This window comes from Schistocerca cancellata, chromosome 4, assembly GCF_023864275.1.
Source record: "Schistocerca cancellata isolate TAMUIC-IGC-003103 chromosome 4, iqSchCanc2.1, whole genome shotgun sequence".
In the NCBI taxonomy this organism is placed as follows: Eukaryota; Metazoa; Arthropoda; class Insecta; order Orthoptera; family Acrididae; genus Schistocerca; species Schistocerca cancellata.
This window is the reverse complement of record NC_064629.1, coordinates 177,104,621-177,123,622: the sequence shown is the minus strand read 5'-3', so window position 1 is coordinate 177,123,622 and position 19,002 is coordinate 177,104,621. Positions and strand designations below refer to the sequence as shown.

General features: G+C 43.4%; 1 protein-coding gene across 1 annotated transcript in view; it reads right to left on the bottom strand.

Annotated features, from left to right (window-relative positions):
- LOC126185214 (serine-rich adhesin for platelets-like) overlaps positions 1–18,340 on the bottom strand; it is a 504,218-nt gene extending 485,878 nt beyond the window's left edge. Inside the window, exon 1 of the mRNA XM_049928096.1 lies at positions 18,274–18,340. The gene's annotated coding sequence lies outside the window, so the exon portion shown is untranslated. The remainder of the gene's footprint in view (positions 1–18,273) is intronic.
- Positions 18,341–19,002: the final 662 nt, after the last annotated feature.

Sequence of the window (19,002 nt, the reverse complement as noted above, 5' to 3'; positions counted from 1 at the left end):
TAATTTAATTGAAACCGGTGCATTTTCCCGTCCGGAAAATACTGTCAAACAATGCTCAGCAGGAGTCGACAGCAACAGGCTGCCCCTGGAGTAGGCCAAACGCTCGTTACAAATGTCGGCTGATCTAAATCGGTGGGTTTCTTATTCTTATTCCGCTTGAGGGGGGTAGGACGTCAAACGGGCCGACTTGGAGCAGGAAAGGCACCACACGACATTTTAATTGCCACAGTCTATACTTTTACAAATAAATTCATAAAACTTTGTCAACACGACCAGGAAGGATTCAAACTCATAACAAAAAATTGTTCAAATGGCTCTGAGCACTATGCGACTTAACTTCTGAGGTCATCAGTCGCCTAAAACTTAGAACTAATTAAACCTAAGTAACCTAAGGACATCACACACCTCCATGTCCGAGGCAGGATTCGAACCTGAGACCGCAGCGGTCGCTCGGCTCCAGACTGTAGCGCCTAGAACCGCACGGCCACTCCGGCCGGCTAAACTCATAGCAATGTAAGTTCAAAAGTATAAAAAAAATTTTTTTTACGTGCGAAATTTAATCATTTTTTCACTTACTATTGGCTGCATTTGTTGCTTCACAAGTAAAAAAAGATTCTTCGATGAATTTTGCACAGCATACAAACCACACTTACAGGAGTATGAAACTATAGAATTTATTTAATTAATGAAAAAATGAATTAGCTGTTACATTTTTAATTTCATGTTTAGAAGAAACTCAAATTTTATGGTTAATTATCTCAATTTTTAGCACAGTTTTTAATAGATTTGGAAAATTCTAGAGTTTCATACACCCGTTAGCATGGTTTGTATGCTGTGCAAAATTCATCGAAGAATCTCCCTTACTTATGAAGAAAAGTGTACCTATAGCAACGAATGCAGCCAATAGTAAGTGAAAAAATATGACATTTCACATGTTAAAAAAATATTTTTTTTATATTTTTGAACTTTCACTGCTATGAGCGTGAATCCTAAACCCTTCCTGGTCATGCTGACAAAGTTTTATGAATTTATTTGTAAAAGTATAGACAGTGGAAATTAAAATGTCCTGTGGTGCCTCTCCTGCTCCAAGTCTGCCAGTTTGACGTCCTACCCCCCTTAATGTACGCTTACTTGTTGATCGAATTTGCCAACCCTAAGTATTTCCATTTTGTATCCGGAGATTTTCAATATTTTTCCTGAATTTTATATATTTCTACATATCTTTCAATATTTTCCACTATTTTATGTATTCTGTGTGTAAACGTACAAGAATATTTGTGCTCTTATTGCTTACCTGACCAAGTTTCTTTAGAATCCAACAGTGATTCGGATTCCCCCACCAAACCAGAGAGAATCTACAAAAGTGTCTGCAAGATCATTTGTTCCTCTTCTTTCTATAAATGTAAACCCAGAAATGAACTCCCATCAACACAAAATGCTAACTGCTAAAGCCAACCCTTATACACACAAAAACACACACACATTGCAGCAGAGAGCTAACTTTAACTACCTTAAACACAACTTCATGTTTACTGATTCTTATAAATCCATCTCCATAATCACCTAATAAATGTTTCTTCCGTTTGTATTTTCCCATGTATTGATAACACAGAATACTATCCAGCTTCGCCGGCCGGAGTGACCGAGAGGTTCTAGGCGCTACAGCCTGGAACAGCGCGACCGCTACGGTCGCCAGTTCGAATCCTGCCTCGGGCATGGATGTGTGTGATGTCCTTAGGTTAGTTAGGTTTAAATAGTTCTAAGTTCTAGGGGACTGATGACCTCAGAAGTTATGTCCCATAGCGCTCAGAGCCATTTGAACTATCCAGCTTCGTTTATACCCTAAAGATACAAGATAGGAATAATGTTCGGAATACTGTTCAACTGCTGCTACCAAAGCTTCTTAATTTCACTAAAGATCGAGGATGTGTGGAAATATAATGTTCGAGAAAGGGACTTTACCCTATTGTAGACACACATAGCCCAATTGCGCTATTTTGTGTGTGCGAGTGTATCGGTTTCTCGGAAGTATATTCATCTTCAGTGAGGAACAAGAATTGATAGTTCTCCGCTGTCATGCGGAAATCATTGAAACCCACCAATTTCGCATATATAGAATGAGTCTAACACTATACGAACTTATACAACAACCGACTGAATTGATTGTTTTCATTCGCTACATGTACTGTCTTTTGCAAAATGATCGTTCCAAATCACGCTATATTTCCGCGGAGGTCAGTATTCCCTTCCTACTGCATGGAACCATTTCTTTAGAAGTTGTGGACACGAGTCAGGAAACCTGGAAAGATGTTCCCTTGAACACAGTTCTGTGCTGTTTTATTTTGAAAATGAACGAGCAGTTCTTGAACATTAGCTTCGTATGAGAAGTGGAAAAACATCCACCAGGATACTGCAGGAGAGATTTGACAGAGAGAGCGCAGTTTGAAGCGGGAAAAGGAAGTTGTAATGGCAAGTATGTAGTATACTGTATATCTTTTATTTGAAAAATAAAATTATGTCAGTGGGAGCAAACATACAAGATACAGACCGGGAGCATTCTTTTGTCTGGCCTGCTGTGCCCGTGTTGTTCAGTAGAAGTACGCTATCATATTCAAACGAAAATGACAAAGGAGCCACGATTCGGCGATAAGTGTGAATGAAGTTACGTTCACATACAAATGATTCTATAAAAAGCAGTACGTTTCTGATCTGTTTGGAGCAGCACTTCTCAGTTTTATTATTCTTGCGTCTTAAAAATAGAGTACCAAAAACTTACACTGAGCTAGGATCTGTACTCGACATGCCGACTGTAACAAAAGTATTCTCCGGTGTACCAAACAATACTCACTCTTTTGCGGAACTGCCTTGCCAACTCATGCCGTTTCTTTTGAGTTGTTCTTTGGTAGGACGGCCATGTGTTTTACTGGTTGGTGTGTAAGAGAAGGCTACTAAACAGGTAATTTACACGGGAAATATGTACCGGTCTCTTTCGTTATCAATACTGCTGCTATGGTTAGAGAACCCTAAGGTGCTGTCGAAAGAGGCACAGGAATTAATGCGAAAAACACCAAACTGATATCGGTGTTGGGACTTAGGAAGGAAAAAGGAAACGTTAGAGTTTAACATCACATCAACGTCGATGTCACTGTGGACAGAATTGTGGCTGAGTGTGAGCAGTGCGGAGGAACAAATCGACAGCGCTCTGTTTAAGGAATCACCCAATCTCCATTTATGCATAGAACAAGATCTGGCTGCATGAATGGTCATTCGAAATCGCTCAACCGGAAAAAAAATGGAAAATATAAATTAAGCCGTTGACTTTTTTTTAGAGAATCTGGTGTTAACTACTAAAAAAATTTTAAATTTTAAATGATGGGCGCTGTATACTGTGATTGTGGTTGAACAGTGGACGATTCGTGTGGAAATTACAACTAATCGCTTTATAATACTTTTACTATCTTTCGAACCCCAAGAACTTTATCATCAGATGGTGGTTATCTGCAGGATCTTGGAATTGAATATCATTTTCAAATAGTCGCATGGACTGTGGTGCTAGTGAAAATAGTTGGATTTAGATAAATTCTACCGAATTATGCATAAAAACAAAAGATTTGTTTACTTTTATGTCAGTTTCCAGTAGGTTACGCACGTGGCACTCCAAACGGTATCTATTATACGCCAGGTTAGAAACAGTACTTACATGCACGTGGTTCAACATATAGCGCATATTGAACAATTGTTCGTCATGCAGAGGGATGTTGTAGTTATTTCTATAACTGACTGCACAAATAGTTCTGACACGTGTAAGAAAACGGTAACTAGATTTTAGGTGTAACTTGAAACACAAACAAACGCGTTAGCCGTACACATGGTGATGGCTGCACTGCATCGCAGCTCCTAAAAATGTTTGTGCTGTACAGCAATAAAGAGCCAAAAATTACCTAAGTATAAATAAAACGTAAATATTAACTTCGTTTTCGACTGGTGCTTGGCAGAATATGGTGACAACATTAAGCAGGAAATTCTTCCTAATGTTCCGCAAAAATACTATTTATTTGCTTAGGCCATCGTGAGGTGACGAGTGAATGGCATGTGACAAATCAGTGTCACCTGACGTAACGTAAGGAAACAAATTTAATTTTGCAGTCCATCAACAAAAAGTGGTGGACAGTGCTCCCACACCGGCAACAGCTGTTTGGCAGGTAAATTCAGTAACAACCAATCAGAATGTTCCATTCCCAGGAAGTTCCAAGACATCAGAGAGTCACATGATGTATTCTTTGTTCGAGTGTTCAGAGACAAGTCCAAGCAAACCATCATACTCCGGCTCGTACAGATGGGATGCTGTCCGCAACCTGCCATTTTGGTTCTAGAGCATCAGACCAGCAGTTGTACGACATCGAAAATTCACCGAAAATTCTAGCCATTTTTCTCGTCTGTACGACAGTACTTCGAATTCTGTTTGTGTTTGTTTTACGATCTGTTGTCAGATTCGAAATATGTCATGAACTTTTAGATATGTAGCTGTTCTGATTTTCCCATCTGTGCTTAGACACTGGTGTACTTTTAAAAGTGAGGAAAATAAAAAATATGAGCCTTAATGTCCCTGACTCCAGCAGCAAATATCAACTAAGCCCACTCAGCGTTTCAGAAGCGATGAAGTACACAGCAGCTGTAGCACTCAAAATTTTTTTCTCTCTGGCAGTGTCTTCAAACAAGCAGCTAAAACTCGTAAAGTTGTGTGCGCCCTGTTTAGAGTTACAGAGATATTTATTTCGACATCCGGATGTCGTCGTTTTACCTTGAAAATCGAACATTGCAGTTGATACGGGTTTTGGGATCTACACTCCTGGAAATGGAAAAAAGAACACATTGACACCGGTGTGTCAGACCCACCATACTTGCTCCGGACACTGCGAGAGGGCTGTACAAGCAATGATCACACGCACGGCACAGCGGACACACCAGGAACCGCGGTGTTGGCCGTCGAATGGCGCTAGCTGCGCAGCATTTGTGCACCGCCGCCGTCAATGTCAGCCAGTTTGCCGTGGCATACGGAGCTCCACCGCAGTCTTTAACACTGGTAGCATGCCGCGACAGCGTGGACGTGAACCGTATGTGCAGTTGACGGACTTTGAGCGAGGGCGTATAGTGGGCATGCGGGAGGCCGGGTGGACGTACCGCCGAATTGCTCAACACGTGGGGCGTGAGGTCTCCACAGTACATCGATGTTGTCGCCAGTGGTCGGCGGAAGGTGCACGTGCCCGTCGACCTGGGACCGGACCGCAGCGACGCACGGATGCACGCCAAGACCGTAGGATCCTACGCAGTGCCGTAGGGGACCGCACCGCCACTTCCCAGCAAATTAGGGACACTGTTGCTCCTGGGGTATCGGCGAGGACCATTCGCAACCGTCTCCATGAAGCTGGGCTACGGTCCCGCACACCGTTAGGCCGTCTTCCGCTCACGCCCCAACATCGTGCAGCCCGCCTCCAGTGGTGTCGCGACAGGCGTGAATGGAGGGACGAATGGAGACGTGTCGTCTTCAGCGATGAGAGTCGCTTCTGCCTTGGTGCCAATGATGGTCGTATGCGTGTTTGGCGCCGTGCAGGTGAGCGCCACATTCAGGACTGCATACGACCGAGGCACACAGGGCCAACACCCGGCATCATGGTGTGGGGAGCGATCTCCTACACTGGCCGTACAAAACTGGTGATCGTCGAGGGGACACTGAATAGTGCACGGTACATCCAAACCGTCATCGAACCCATCGTTCTACCATTCCTAGACCGGCAAGGGAACTTGCTGTTCCAACAGGACAATGCACGTCCGCATGTATCCCGTGCCACCCAACGTGCTCTAGAAGGTGTAAATCAACTACCCTGGCCAGCAAGATCTCCGGATCTGTCCCCCATTGAGCATGTTTGGGACTGGATGAAGCGTCGTCTCACGCGGTCTGCACGTCCAGCACGAACGCTGGTCCAACTGAGGCGCCAGGTGGAAATTGCATGGCAAGCCGTTCCACAGGACTACATCCAGCATCTCTACGATCGTCTCCATGGGAGAATAGTAGCCTGCATTGCTGCGAAAGGTGGATATACACTGTTCTAGTGCCGACATTGTGCATGCTCTGTTGCCTGTGTCTATGTGCCTGTGGTTCTGTCAGTGTGATCATGTGATGTATCTGACCTCAGTAATGTGTCAATAAAGTTTCCCCTTCCTGGGACAACGAATTTACGGTGTTCTTATTTCAATTTCCAGGAGTGTATTTCCCACAAAAGCTCGCGAAGTATCTTAGGGAGGAAAGCTGGGAGGTTCCACAAGTGTGTCACAATCTTTTTATACTCTTTGTCATGGCTTCTTCCAGCTCTGCTGCAAGGAGCACACCCAAAAAAGTTTTTCAGATGTGTTTAGTGTGATCTGCGACTGTGTAACTATGTGTTTCCCTTCAATATCAGAATAAGGAAAATACTGCAATTGTTTAACATCGTCTACAGTGTTTAAAACATCAGTGTCAATTTCGTGGCGTCTTTCGATTTCTGAAATAAATAAACAGTATTCTTAAATAAATTATTTAAACAATGCCTTGTGCATGCCATATTAACCTACCATCTTGAGATCCTCCCTGTCAAGCAGACAGATACAGACTGAGTGAATTTCCCTCCATTTTTCCTCACACCACCATCTTGGATTACGTCACGGGAGGGGGGAGGGTCAATAGTGCACTCTCGTGGTGGTGTTGTGAACTAAGTCAGTTGGCCTCTGGACCTCAAGGTGAATATGCTGGATGGAGCTACTGTCTAGTGCTTAATCAATAGCAACTCAAATTGTTAAAGTAAAGAATATACCACACTGCATACAAAATAAAGACTTATATCCATCCAATCTAGCAGCCCAGCACAGACTGAGTCCTTTTCCCGCCATTTTCCATTTGGGGGTGGCGACGGGAGGGGAGAGGGAGGGGGGGTGGAGTTGAGTTTGTGGAGGTAGCCCAATTGACCCATTTTCCTGCCAAAATTTAAATTTCCCATCATGACGCCAGTGCGACATTGCCGCATCTATGGCCGCCATCTTGGATCTGCAATCTTGAATTAATTTGGTAACAATGCAGAGAGAGGCGACACAGTCTTTGTCCCACTACTCATGTAATGTAACAGGTTGACTCGGTCATACTACTGCTCAAATAGATGAAAACAGTTTTAATGGCAGTCTGACAGCAGTTAATCTCTACACATTACGATATGTTGCTGGATTTCCGACATCACTTAGCTGTACCTGACCAATTCAGAAAGACATCATGAAAACAAATGTGAAATAATGCTAAGCCCGGCAACCATACAGGGCTGCCTAAGCGTCTCAAGCACTAAATTGTGTTTTAATATGTTATTCAGCTCTCTCATTCCCAAATACTTAACAAGTAAATTACAACACCACGAGCGTAAATCTTGTTTTCCAGGCGAGAAATGTACCAGCATCATCCATTAGCAAGGCGCCGCTTCTCAGCCTATCGTCAAAACGGTCTTCCTAGATCTCTTCTTCCTTGTAGTTACAATCTGAGCACTTATCAGTGCAATCTATTATCTGGTATCTTAGTGATATGTTGGTTCCATTAGGTGGTTGCGTTTGTACATCATCCGCAATTTCTTAAAGGTTACGGCTTTCAGAGAATGTAAGAACCTAATCTGTGTGGTGTTTATTCCGATTTTCTCACTTTGGTGTTCAACATTCACCGGTGTATAGAAGAGCCGGTTTAGATATCACATTATGAAATCTGATTTGTATTTCTTTTCTCATTTGTTTTCCAACATTTCCTTTTTTAATATTCCATTTAATTTACTTAACTTTGTTAAACTGTTCTCTATGTGTATTTGGTTCTTAAATTTCGAAATGTGGCTACCGGAATATATAAAGTCCGTTATTTTTCTACTATTGTATTGAGTTGGCTGCAGTCTTTAGTCTCGAGGAACGTTTTTTCAGTTACACCCATTGCCCTTGTTTGCGAAATTTGAATATGGCACTTTGTGAGAATGTTTAGAAGTTTCTATGCTGATCTCTGTAAATTATCTTCGCTTTTAGCAGTTAGTCTCTGATCAAATGGTTCAAATGGCTCTGAGCACTATGGGACTTAACATCTATGGTCATCAGTCCCCTAGAACTTAGAACTACTTAAACCTAACTAACCTAAGGACATCACACAACACCTAGCCATCACGAGGCAGAGAAAATCCCTGACCCCGCCGGGAATCGAACCCGGGAACCCGGGCGTGGGAAGCGAGAACGCTACCGCACGACCACGAGATGCGTGCAGTCTCTGATCGCCCACATGTAATAATGTTCGTAGCGGTATGCTTCTTCCAATTTTTACTAGACGCAGGTCCGTTTCTTTCCATTTCTCGGTTGTTTCCTCCATATAGAGGGTGAACATAAATAAAACTGATAAACTGCAGGGACGGGTCCTGGCTGGAAATGGAGGGAAAAAGGTCTTATGAACATATGTCCGGAAATGCATCATTGCGCGGTAGATGGCACTGGCGAATGAAAGTTCCTCTGACCACGTGGCGAGCCTTCCTTCTGTGTTGCGGGTTGTGTGATTGAAACAGCATACTGTAAGCAGCAGAATGATCTGGTATTCATGTCGGGAAAAAGTCGAGATGCTGTTTGTGTACGACCATGCAGATGAAAACGTTTGAGAGGCAGAACCCGGTCCTCCAAATCTGGTGTACACACAGTCAGCAGCCTCCTTCCACGTTTGTCTGTCTGAAAGGACCCATGATCACAAAAACGCCAAAAAGGACTTGTTGTGTGATGTGGTTGGTGTCTGTGAGGATACTTGTACTGGTATAGCCGTGCAGCCTCTCGACCATTTCGATCTGTTTGGCCGTGCACAAGCACCATCTCAGCTTGCCCCAGAAGTGCCGCTTCATACAGTACGCTGCTTCAATCACACAGCCTGCAACACACACGGAACACGCGGCATAGGGCCAGAGGAACTTTCATTCGTCAGCGCCGTCTACCGTGGCAACGATTCCTTTTCAGACACATGTTCATAGGACCTTCTTTCCTCCATTTACAATCAGAAATCCGTCCCTGCAGTTTGTCGGTTATACACTACTGGCCATTAAAAGTGCTACACCAGGAAGAAATGCAGATGATAAACGGGTATTCATTGGACAAATATATTATACTAGAACTGACATGTGATTACATTTTCACGCAATTTGGGTGCATAGATCCTGAGAAATCAGTACCCAGAACAATCACCTCTGGCCGTAATAACGGCCTTGATACGCCTGGGCATTGAGTCAAACAGAGCTTGGATGGCGTGTACAGGTACAGCTGCCCATGCAGCTTCAGCACGATACCACAGTTCATCAAGAGTAGTGACTGGCGTATTGTGACGAGTCAGTTGCTCGACACCACTGACCAAACGTTTTCAATTGGTGAGAGATCTGGAGAATGTGCTGGCCAGGGCAGCAGTCGAACACTTTCTGTATCCAGAAAGGCCCGTACAGGACCTGCAACATGCGGTCGTGCATTATCCTGCTGAAATGTAGAGTTTCGCAGGGATCGAATGAAGGGTAGAGCCACGGGTCGTAGCACATCTGAAATGCAACGTTCACTGTTCAAAGTGCTGTCAATGCGAACAAGAGGTGACCGAGACGTGTAACCAATGGCACCCCATACAATCAAGCCGGGTGATACGCCAGTATGGCGCTGACAAATATACGCTTCCAATGTGCGTTCACCGCAATGTCGCCAAACACGGATGCGACCATCATGATGCTGTAAACAGAACCTGGATTCAGGTTCGTCGTTGAGTACATCATCGCAGGCGCTCCTGTCTGTGATGCACCGTCAAGGGTCGTCGTCGAACTGTTCGTGAAGATGGTTGTTGTCTTGCAGACGTCCCCATCTGTTGACTCAGGGATCGAGACGTGGCTGCACGATCCGTTACAGCCATGCGGATAAGATGCCTGTCATTTCGACTGCTAGTGATACGAGGCCGTTGGGATCCAGCACGGCGTTCCGTATTATCCTCCTGAACCCACCGATTCCATATTCTGCTAACGGTCATTGGATCTCGATCAACACGGGAAGCAATGTCGCTATATGATAAACCGCAATCGCGATAGGCTACAATCAGACCTTTATCAAAATCGGAAACGTGACGGTACGCATTTCTCCTCCTTACACGAGGTTCAAAAAATGGCTCTGAGCACTATGGGACTTAACTGCTAAGGTCATCAGTCCCCTAGAACTTAGAACTACTTAAACCTAACTAACCTAAGGACAGCACACACACCCAGCCATCACGAGGCAGAGAAAATCCCTGACCCCGCCGGGAATCGAACCCGGGAACCCGGGCGTGGGAAGCGAGAACGCTACCGCACGACCACGAGATGCGGGCCTTTACACGAGGCATCACAACAACGTTTCACCAGGAAACGCCGGTCAACTGCTGTTTGTGTACGAGAAATCGGTTGGAAACTTTCCTCATGTCAGCACGTTTTAGGTGTCGCCACCGGCGCCAACCTTGTGTAAATGCTCTGAAAAGCTAATCATTTGGATATCACAGCATCCTCTTCCTATCGGTTAAATTTCGCGTCTATAGCACGTCATCTTCGTGGTGTAGCAATTTTAATGGCCAGTAGTGTATTAATGTTCGCCCTGTAGATAATAAATAATAGAGGTGATGGCCCACACTCTGGTCTAAGTCACTGATAAATTTGTGAGGCTTCCGTATATGTTTCGCGATCTCCTTTAATTTGTAAAAGTGGCAGTTTATTAAATTTACTAAAGCATTTTGACCTTGATATCTTTCTGATACTTGCCACAGCATGTGTCTTTTGCCTGGGTCATAAGCCTCTCTAAGATCTAACTATAGCACAGATAATTAAGAGTCTCAAATTACATTTTCCGCTGTTAACTGTCATCTGCATATGAACGTCTGCTCCCTTCTACTGCAACCTCGCTCGAAAAATGACATAAACAATCCGGCTGACGGATAAACGAGAAATGTACTAGCGAGCAGTCTCTAACGCATTTAATGCATGGCTGGACTCTTCCGCATTCCTCTCATTATTTGGACCTCGATGTTTTTCGTTTTCATACATTTTTTGTTGTCCTACAGAATTAAAGTTCCGTGTTAAAAAAAGTAATCACCAACGCAGTTACATAAAAGCAAGATATCGTGGACTCTGCATTTCATAGCTATCTTTCTGCGTACAGTTATATTTCTGCCGTGAAAAGGAAAAATATATCGGAGCGAGGGAAGGGAGAAGCTCGGTTGAAGTTGTGTCACGTTTTTGATAGGAACCGGGTACCTCGGATGGAGACGCAATAGTCATTTTACCTCAGCATACCGACGGAACAAATCGGATCGATGCGGTTTTATTCGCAGAAGGAACAGGTAAGAAGTAATAATAATAATTGTGTACGGTTTAACGGTCCGGTGCCAATTTTTCAATTGCGTGCCACTTCGGCGACGTATGCCTAAGATACCTTGTTAATCGGACCAGAGAAAGGAGACCTACAGTCTAGCGTGGAATGTCTTTCGTGGCGAATCTTCACATCGTTAAGAGATGAAGGCTATGTTGGTCGTACACTGGGATCCGATGCAGTGACCTTTCGCTGTTCATGCACGCGCTCAGTCACTAGACCACAGAAAATAAGTACACGTTGTTTAATTGGGAGCTGTGAATTAACCTATAAAGTTAGCATTACACAAAGAAATGTTGTCACAGAGGTTACTTTTAGGCAACTGACAAGCACTGCAATGACAGCTTGTACACGAACCAGTGGGCAACATTACTATACAGCACCAATCGCCAACTTAACTCAACAATGGACCACTTGGAAGCTAGCGACAGTTCTGCTGGTTTGCCTCCTGCGATTCTAAATTCCGGGCGTTTCTGTTTTCCGAGTGTGTGACGAAGTTTAGTCAGAGTACAAAAGCCAATTGAGGTTCCTCGGCGATCTATGCCTGGGCACGCAGGGGTGGACTAAAATACGGAAACACAAAAAACGCAGTATATTACAATGCCTAACATGGTGTAAGAAAACTGTTGGCATTCAAAATAGTGTTCATCGGAGACAAATGCATCGGCAGGAGTCCCCAGGAAAGTGTGAAAGGACCACTCGCGTTCTCTATACAGATTGGTTCGGAGTCTGAGAAAACATTGTTCTTGTGAAACACAACTAGCTCTTTTTTCGCATGAAGTGTTGAGTGCTACTGACAAGGGATTTCAGATCGATTCCGTGTTTCTGGATTTCCGGAAGGCTTTTCACACTGTACCACACAAGCGGCTTGTAGTGAAATTGCGTGCTTATGAAATATCGTCTCAGTTATGTGACTGGATTTGTGATCTCCTGTCAGAGGTCACAATTCGTAGTTGCAAAATGTGTGTGAAATCTTATGTGACTTAACTGCTAAGGACATCAGTCCCTAAGCTCACACACTACTTAACCTAAATTATCCTAAGGACAAACACACACATCCATGCCCGAGGGAGGACTCGAACCTCCCCTGGAACCAGCCGCACAGTAACAAATTGCAAAACGATTTAGAAGCGAGATCTGAATGGTACGAAAATTGACAGTTGACCCTAAATAACGAAAAGTGTGAGGTCATCCACATGAGTGATAAAAGGAATCCGTTAAACTTCGGTTACATGATAAATCAGTCAAATCTAAAGACCGTAAATTCAACTAAGTACATTGGAATTACAATTACGAACAACTTAAACTGGAAGGAACATATAAAAAATGTTGTGGGGAAGGCTAACCAAAGACTGCGTTTTATTGGCAGTACACTTAGAAAATGTAACAGATCTACTAAGGAGATTGCTTGCACTGCGCATGTCCGTACTCTTTTAGAATACTGCTGCATGGTGTGGGATCCTTACCAGATAGGACTGACGGAGTATATCGAAAAAGTTCAAAGAAAGGCAGTACGTTATGTATTATCGCGAAATATGGGAGAGAGTGTCACTGAAATGATACAGGATTTGAGCTGGACATCGTTAAAACAAAGGGGTTTTTCGTTGCGACGAAAGTTTCTCACGAAATTCGAATCACCAACTTTATCCTCCGAATGCGAAAATATTTTGTTGACCCCGACCTACATAGGGAGAAACGATCACCATGATAAAATAAGGGAAATCAGAGCTCGTACGGAAATATATAGGTCTTCGTTCTTTCCGCGTGCTAAACGAGATTGGAATAGTAGAGAATTGTGAAGGTGGTTCGATGAACCCTCTGCTAGGCACTTCAATGTGACTTGCAGTTTCCATGTAGATGTAGATGCAGCTGTAGAGATGTTTGTAAGGGTGTAGCGGGGTAGGTCGTGGGGAGAAATAATTGTTAAAAAAAGAATTCGATGTGTTGCGCCGTTTCCATATTAATTAGCGTTGAAGTTAGTCAATCAAGCCACTGCAACCCCTAATTCAAGCACTTGACACGTGTTAAAATACGGTAATGCAGAGACATCCGTTTGTCCTCGAGTTACCATTTGTTGAAATGGTTTACCATTTCAAATGTGCTTTTTTTGGAAGTGATAAATTTAAGCTAGGTGAGTTAAAGCTACGTTTGTTCTGTTTGAGGAAACCCAAAAAAGGACACGTTTGGCAACCCCGCTTCTGGCAGGCTGGTTTACTTTGCCTGCACAGCGTCCTGATTGGCTAACTTCAGTGCTAAATAGCTCGGTAATGGTGCAATGTATTCTTAACCGGTGTTTCTCAGCACTACCTGCCCTGCAACACCCTTACAAATTTTTTAGCCTGTTTCTGACCACCCTGTATACAGTGTTGTCCAGCGAACGACGCCCTGATTTCAAAATTAAATACCTCGAAAACTAAGCTCGATAGACGAGTGCAACAAACGGTACATTTATTGTGAACGCTGTAAGAATTTTATACAGAGGGTATACAGAAATTTCAAAATAGTTCTAAAAACTGCTGAAAGATGGCGCTGAATGCTATGCAGCTCGCACAGTATCAGCGTGCATAATCGTAGTCAATCTTTTCGAAATCTTCATCACCCTCAGTACGGAGGTGGTGCAAACGAGCAATGAAATATTCCATCACACACTGTAATGTCTCAACGGATATGGATTCAGATATCGCACGGATCGCCGATTCAAGCTTATCCAGTATGGTGGCATGATTCCATCTTTCGATGTGTCCCACAACAAGTAGTCACAAGGAATCAGATCGGGCGAATGTGGAGGCCAATCCACCCCTGCGCCAGTAAATTTGCAATAATCCAATGCAGTGTCTCTATTCCCGACTTGTTCATCAAGAAACTGGAACTCCTGTCCTGTGCAACACAGTCTAGCCCCATACCGTGCGAACCTGGTGCCTGGTCGATCAAATGGTTCACATGGCTCTGAGCACTATGGGACTTAACATCTGAGGTCATCAGTTCCCTAGAACTTAGAACTACTTAAACTTAACTAACCCAATGACATCACACACATCCATGCACGAGGCAGGATTCGAACCTGCGACGTAGCGGTCGCGCGGTTCCAGACAGAAGCGCCTAGAACCGCTCGCCCATACCGGCCGGCCCTTGGGATCCTCTAATGCTGGCTGAATGGCGACAAATTCTTGCAAAATTGCAACGTAACGTTCACTACTGATAGTTTCTCACATGAAAAAAGGACTAAGAATCCTTCTAGTGCATATCATAGCCCAAAAAAGTTACTTTAGGAGTACACAGTGTTTTCGATTCACATAAATGGGGATTTCCGTAACCCCAAAATTGTTAGTTTGTTTATTCACGTCTCCCAGAAATGTGCTTCATCTGTGAATCAGATGCAGTCAACATCAGATCCTTCATTATCTATCACTGTGAGAATCTCGATCAAAAGAACAGCCCTCTGTCGCACAGGTATGGATGGCCTGGTGGCTTTGGATTTGGAATCCAATTCTTCGGACGGATTTCCTTGGATTTTGCAGAATAATTCTAGAAACCGTGGTGAAATTTTCAGGAGTAACTACAGTTTGCCATCCCCCGCTAGATCATCAGCCCTGCTGCCTAACCGTTGGAATTTGGCGAAGAGCTTGCGCACGGTTTTCGCACTGAATCCCTTTGGAATATTAAAACGTGTCTGAAAACTGCACCTTGTTGCCGTAGGACTTTTGTTCCAGTATTAGAAAAACACGCTGTTCAACGCTTTTAACCTCTTCCTTCGGTACGCTAACCTCCTTTCACGTTGCAAAAGTGGAATTGATCGCTCTGAACTACGGCGCACTATTTATGGGCTCTACATATTCCATCCGTCAGCAGCTTTTCGATCTATTGCGAAACTTCTGTATATATTTTGTATAAAATTCTTGCAGCAGATATTTAATTTTGAAATGAGGGACTCCTTCGTTGCACACTCTGTGCATAAATGATTGACAGGTAGGGCGGGTAAGAATCTGTGACTGTTTGCAGATACTCTGTACTATACGGGAAAGTGTCATTATTAAGTGACAGTAGGAGATGGCCGCTTGCTCTTCATGAGAGAAAATGTAAGATAATGCATACGAACGGCAAAAACAATCCTGTATGCTCGAATACCGTTAATGCTTCACACAGTCGCGTCTATTGAATATCTACATGTAACGTCGCAAAGCGAAATGAGATACAATTAGCGCCTTAGGTGGGTAGTAGGGAAGGCAACTGGTCGACTTCAGTTTATTGAGACAATTTTAGGAAAGTGTAGCTCATCTATAAAGGAGACCGTTCATAGACTAGTTCGACCCATTCCTGAGTACAGCTCGATTATCTAGGATACACACCAGGTCGGATTAAAGAAAGACACACAAGAATTTCAGAGGCGTGCTGCTACATTTGTTACCGGTAGGTTCGACCAATATGCAAGTATTACAGATATGCTTCGTGAACTCAAATGGGAATCCCTGGAGGGATGACGACGTTCTTTTCGCGAAACACTATTCAGAAAATTTAGAGAATCGACATCTGTGGCTGACTGCAGAACGATACTACTGCCGACTACGTACATTTTGCGCAGTGACCACGAGGACGAGATATGAGAAATTAGGGCTTGTATGGGGTCGTAGTCATTTTTCCCTCGCTATAATGTTTTCTTGGAACCCTTCCATTTTGGTCCGTGTTTGCATAGAAAAACAGTAATATCAGAAAATGAGTCCGCCTTGATGCAAAACACCTTGTTAGTCGTTTATTTCTTTATTATCCCAAACTAGTTTCGGCGACAAATATCACCATCATCTGTGGGTTTTTTTTAATCTTATTTATTGTATGTGACAGCATGTTTTAAGCAATTATTGGCGTTGTTTGTGACATACTTTCTGTGCTCTTTTTTTTTCTGTTGCCGTCTTTTTACTTAGCGAACATCATGTCATGTTCGTTGGATGGTATGTGGCTGCTTTTTACACAGAAAAACAAAACTTTTGCACTTTGTTTCTGATCCAAAGATGGCGTAATATTCTGGACTCAATTTCTGACATTACTGTTTTACCCTCGCTATATTTGCGAATGAACAGGTACTCTCCGCGGTGCCTTGTGGACTAAGAATGTAGATGGCGTGCATTTGCATAGTTTCGTCACTCAGGCGATTGGTGGCTTCATTTCATTTTATCCTAGCTTATTGGTAATGATTGGAGTTCGTTGACACGTGATCTTTCTTTCTTTACGAGTATTCCGACTATAGAAATGTAAATTTACTTTTGTTTTTTTGTCATGTAGATAACTTGATTTATTTAATTTTTCAAGGATGATCCATTTTTAATATTTTACATCATTTCTACGTTTTTGTGTTTATCGTTCGTTTATGACACAACAGTTTATTCTTTAAGTTTTGGCAAGAACGAACAATGCGTGTGCGTCTAGGAAAAACGTAATAACTTTGCTCATAAATGTATTCGTCCACACTGAAAATGAATTGATGTTTCACCGGCTTATTGTCATTATCGAGCCACTTACCGTTGTTAACTTTGACCAGATATGGGTAATGAAACAAAAATATAAATATTTTGTATCAAACGTAACTCCCATTTGTGAAATATCACTATTCGCATGTCGATTTTTTTGATTCGTTTTGAAACTAAAGTAAAATAACGAACTTCACGCTCCAGTTGTTTCAACAAATATTGGAAGATTTTCTAATACAAGCACATGTTGTTCGTCAACAGATGTTCCCTCAATTTCGAGGACCTGTACATGCTGAGAGACATTCACTACAATAGCTCTAAGATGGCTGTACAACAATTTTCTTACAGCTTCAAGGAATGAGATTTCTTAAATAAAACCATACCGACTTTAAATTAATTATTTTTCTTATAACTTCAGTTCCAACTGCCAACGCAGTTTTTCATTCTTGTACTTCATTTCACAACTCACTTTTCATATGTTTTATATCACTATGAAGTCATTGTATCGATATTTTCAGGTTGTTTTAGTGATAATTTTCGCGGTATTTTAGGTCATAAAAATCCGGGCCGTTTTTTAGTCGTTTTTTAGTTTTTCATATTCGTAAACTCAATGAATTATCACTAGGGGCAACTGTCCCCACTGCTCTCCACCCCCCCCCCCCCCCCCACAACCACCCTGCGAGTTCCATACTGTCAAGTGGCATAAATCTGTTTACAACATTTGTGGTTACAATCGCTGTTGACTTAGCAAACCAGCAAGACAATAGTCAAAAATACAACAGGCTTTACAACCCATAAATAAAATCAGATGTTGATTACAATCTCATTGCATCCAGTCAGATTCTGTTTATATGTCTCCCTCAATCGCTTACGACAAATGCCAGGATAATTCGTCTGAACTGGAAATGCCTAATCGCCCTCCACACGTTTCCGAATCTGAGCTCTTACTCGCTCCGCCGTCGTCAACGGGGAGTTAACACTAATCTTATTTCCTTTTCTGATTCTCGCAAAAAACGCGCGTCTCGATTAATGCAGAGATTCGGTGACAAGATCGTAACGAGCCAGACGAACTGACGCCAAAATATTAAGAGACCTGACGAAGAAGAAAATGGTGACATTCGTAGCGACTTTCTGATAATGTAGATTGCACACTTTGGGACGATGCCGTTCCATCACAGTAACGCCGATCAGAGATGTAGAAAGAAACAGCCTCATTAGAGGCACGATTTTGAAGAAACTGGTCCATTAAATAATCGCTGAAAACGGACACGATCTACTTCAGCGCAATGCCAGATACACACTGAAGTTTGGCGCCGCCGCAGAAATTCGTGCAAGTGGCGTGTTCACCAGATTGAAGGGTGCTGCGGATACGTACCGTGGTAGGTGAGGGCGTCACACCACAAAGCTCATGTCCCGACGGCGAACGGAATGGCACTAGGCCGCGGACACTCTTCCAGCGAGCTCTGCGCCCGCCTGGAGGGAGGGAGGAGGGGGCTCCGGTGAAAGTGGCCTTCGTAACGGTGCAGCGGCTTCCGTGAGCCTGTGTGTGTGTGTGTGTGTGTGAGCGCGCGTGTGTGTGCCGAGTCTAATGGGCCGCGCCTTGTCTTGAGGCCCCCATAGGCCCAATTCACACAGAAATGGCCTGCTGACGCTGACGTACGGCAGCGGCGAGTCAGGGACGTCGGGCGGATGGAACGTGAGCAATTCACACAAGTGCGGCTGTCAGAGATACTCGAGACGGTCGTGCTACGAATGGATTAGAATACTTCGTCTCCACCAGGAGACAATATTGATGTAATGTTTTGCATTCTTTAAATGTTGAGCAGCGAAGAAGATATTGGATACATCCATTATGGTTAAGAAAAGAGAAAAAAATGCAGCACACTCCACGTAATGAAAGAACTGAACATGTATTCCGAACGTTTCCAGCATTTTTATAGGATGTCTCATAAGTGAAGGACAGCACTCACAGACAAGCAATGGAGCTGGAATGTTTTGATTATAATAACTATTTTTCATATGTGTTTCATGTGGTGTCACCGCCAGACACCACACTTGCTAGGTGGTAGCCTTTAAATCGGCCGCGGTCCGCTAGTATACGTCG